A 4,399-nucleotide genomic window follows, 5' to 3' on the forward strand; every position below is an offset into this window, starting at 1 on the left:
ACAGTCTGCAAAGGGTTGCCTCTCTGGATTCAGAGTGCTGTATAATCAGAATGAGGAATTATAAAGACAGGGACTCAGATATCCCCCGAAGTGCGCCTCCACCCCTACTCCCAACCTGCCCTCGCACTCCCACTGCACCCCACACATAGCAGGAGCTTGTCTGGAATATGTACTCTTTCAGCCCAGAAATGCCTTGGGCTAGGAAACCACCCAATGCTGCCTGGTGACTCCCTAATAGATTTGCATGGAGGTGAGGGAAGCAAATTAGAGACAAGATCATGCTGTGTCATGCTCACATATCACCTAAACCCTGATGATGGATCAAGAGAAGGTTTGGGGGCACATTTAACAAGGTATCAACTTAATTAAATGGTGAAATTTCAGGCAGCAAGGAAACAGGACCAGAGATGTGAACAAGCTCATTGATGTTGAATATACGTCAATTTACTGACTGTACAAAACTACTGCTTCAAATATTAATTGTGCATAATAAAACTCCTCTGTAAGCTACAACAGTAGCTTGCATTTATACATCACCTTCAACATGCTAAAATGTCATTATGAAAGCCAACTAGACACTGAGCTGCAGATGATATTAGGAGAGGTGACTAAATGCTCAAGCTCACGGCTGAAAGTGACTTTACAATGAATAGGGAATTCCATGCTTATGCAATCTCTCCTTATATGCAAAAAACAAATCAACAACATAAGCTGAGTGACAAGTCAAGCAAGTCTGTCGAAACAAGGGGCAGCCATCAGAAGATGTGTAACAAAACAAGTTACCAGTCGAATCTGGCTCAACCTGGACAATAAAGACAAAACAACCAGTGTTGTCATTGAATTGAAAGCAACAGTAACAGGATTTTGTGAAAAGCCACAGAGAAAACAGTGCAACCCACTGAAAAAGCTGCAAAGCGAAACCCACAGGGCTGGCAGGGAGAAGATCAGCTTTCATCTAAGACTGTTTAAATGTGGGTTCCATGCCATCCTGAAGGGGAAAATGAAACTTGACTCTCCCGCAAGAGAATTGGACGTGTTTCTTCATTTACCTAAAGTGTCGTGTCCCTGCAGTTCCCACTGGTCACATAATTCCTGCTTTCTGCGACACTAATTTTTAACAAGATCCAGAAAATAGCCACAATGAGATGTCTCTCATTACAAGACTTGCAAGGACTCACCATAAAAGAAATTATTTCTTCAATACCCTGCTCCTGTTGTGTATGCGCGTGCATGAAATGTAGTTAGACTCCTGCGTGGACACTGGGAAATCCATCAAAATTCCTGCACATCTCTGGACTGTGGGAGGAAACCGGAGCACCCAGAAGAAACCTACGTAGACACAGGGAATGTGCAAACTCCATACAGACAGTCGCCCAAGGTTGGAATCGAATCCAGGTCCCTGGCGTTGTGAGTGCTAACCACTAAGCCAGCATGCTACCCTGTATGCACTCACTCTACAACAAGGACGTGTGAGAAATCCTTTTCTGTTTCAAGTTGAGTGGGCATGTGTCACTTGGATCATGCCAACATCATGTCCCAAATGATACACCCCACCTCATGGAATATTACTCCATTGGATGATGTGTAGGTGCTTTCAGGAGAGATTAGGAAACTCTGTTACCAAGATGGTATAGGGGACATTATTGAAAGGCCCACTGCACATTCAGAGAAATGACAGGCAAATTTTAAAGCATGGTTTTATTAATAAACACATTGAACTCGACCCCATATACATTCCACTACGGAGGAAACCCGGAAGTGAGGCAATCCATCGCAATGGACCCCAGAGTTTAAAAACCAGGCGGGAAAACACACCGACGCTTCATCAGAGGCTGCACGGAGGATGTTACCAAGCATGGTAACGAAACATCTGTGGAACAACAAACCAGCTCGGCAAACCAACCAACCTCAACACCCACAACCCGAGCTACAAATCTACTCCAAAAGCATGGTTTAGTGATATAAAACTTTGGTCAGATCACACTAGGAGCTCTGGGCCCCAAATGTACGAAGGATAATATCTGGAATAAAATCTACGCTCCAAGGTTTCAATGGCAAGGAATTACTAAACAAAGCTCGATTGTATTCCTTGGAATTTACAAGATTGAAGGTTGGCTTAATCAAGGTTTCCAAGATACTTATGGGAATAGATAAGGAAACTATTTCCACAAGTTGGAGAGTCTAGAACAGGGGACAAAATCTGAACGTTAGAACCAAACCTTTCAGGAGTGAAATTTGGAAACAAGTTTATTTCTACAAAATGACAGCATAAGTTGGGATCTCTCCACCACAAACTGGTTAATGTGGATTAATAATTGTTAATTTTAAAACTGAGATCAATAGATTTCAGTTAAGCAAAGGCATTAAGGAACATGGGCCTGAAGTTGGTACAAAGGCTTAGATCATAGATACAGATATTTTCAAATTAAATCTGTGTTCACTGATGTTACAACACACCTCTAGAGTAGGTGGGACTTGAACCCATGTCACCTGATCTAGAGTTAGGGACAGTACCACTGCACCACAAGAACCCAGAACAGAAATAATTATACATGTGGAACGGTCTTAACAGTTGGTGTGTTTTTTTTAGTTCAAAGGACAGCATAAAGGAAGTGATGTGTAATTTCTGCATGAAGGGGCTCTCCGATAAAACATTTGTTCTTTTCAGGTGGGTATCATCAGTGGAGATTTCCCATTTCTCACTAAGCTTGTGGCTTACTGGTAATGTCCCTATCCCTGTACAGAGAGGTCTGGGTTCAAGACCCAACTGCTCCACAAGTGTATAATAATATCTCTGTAGATGTTGATTAGTAAAATAAGAGACGGTGGAAGCAATATAATGCAACTGAGCCGTTGACACTTCAGTGCACAGTTAAATTTGAAGCACCATGATGAGGAACTATTGTCACATACTGATGCAGAGAGCAGGTTTTCTTCACTAATTTGTGAATCATTTGTGGTTTTCTCAAAGCAAATTCTCTGACAGCATTAAAGCCACTTTTATGAAGACAACTTTATCTATTTTCCAAACTGGATTCAATTTCTTGTAAAGTTTTTTGATTTAAACTGAATTCTGATTCTGATAGTGCCATGGTGGGATTTGGAATTTGATATGGGTGAATTATGATTTGTGCAGGACTTGGGATTACTGCAACATGCCACCCTCTTTTTCCCCATCACCACCCCTACTCCTTCGTTGCCAGCCAAGCTGTCATGGTAAATTTAGTTCAGCTGCAAAGGGATGAACATTATGTACCCCAGCAGTTAGCTCAGCTGGCCTCTTTTGCCCATACCAAACGATTTCAGGTTAGGCTGTCCTTGTCTTAACCACAAAGCCCTTTTCTGAAAACAATCCTCTGAACATGTGCTGACAGATTTGGGATTTGGCTGTGATGCTTCCAATGGTGTACAGTCACCCAACACAGACCATTCAAACATGCAGGTGAATAACAGGTGCTTGGTCCAAGTGCCAGAGCGAGCTGGGCAAATGGAAACATGCCCGGCAACAGTTGGAGAGAAAATTCGCACAGAAAACAGCCAGACCACTGTGATGTCCTGAACATAATTACAGTCAATCATTCAGCCCCTCAAATCTGCTTCTCACCTTACATTATATCGGAATTGTCATGTTCTCCATGTGAAATATGAACGGGAGGTGGAATAACAATTAACTGAAATGGAGCCAAAAATGGTTCTGATGTTGAACAATTCACATCATTCTGTCCTTTGCCTTTAAGGTTTGTAGCTGCCTGACACAGTTTATTCAAGTTTGTTTTTAAAACTTCTTTTTAATTACATATAAGCACAAGCCCTGGCCAAATCACTTATCATTCTAAATATTGCAAATAAAAAGGAATTCCACTCAGTTGTTTGGTGTTATCACTATCTGACAGCTTGTCAAAGCAAAACAGCCTCTGCCAACTTAGTTTTGATATTCCAGAAACCTTCAGATTATCACAGAATACAGTGGCACAATACAAAAGGACAACTTGCTTGAGTGAGTGCCATGGCTTCATGGTATTAGTCTGAATAAATTTACACATGTGAATTCCTCTCTCTTTATCCAACCTCTTCCACTGTCTTGTGGAAACTCCTGACTTGCAGGTTAGAATTTCAGGCAACATTTTGATCTCAGCTTCCCTTCAGAGGCAATGTATTTGCTCATCTGATCTTACTCTCATGGCAACTAGAATGGAGGTGGTAAGTAGAATGGCTAACGCTGACTATATTTCAAAAGTACTTGGTCGGCTGCAGAGTACCCTTCAGGACGAAAGTCCAAATGCAGGTTCTTTCTCTGTGTAGAGGTAACAGGAACATCTATTCCAAGGAGAATCTCTTTGAGGCAGAACCAGGCAGTTTTGCAAAGTCACTGTCATTGAAGTGTTTGTGCCATGTGTTT

This window comes from Rhincodon typus, chromosome 40 (assembly GCF_021869965.1).
Source record: "Rhincodon typus isolate 14 chromosome 40, sRhiTyp1.1, whole genome shotgun sequence".
Classification (NCBI taxonomy): Eukaryota; Metazoa; Chordata; class Chondrichthyes; order Orectolobiformes; family Rhincodontidae; genus Rhincodon; species Rhincodon typus.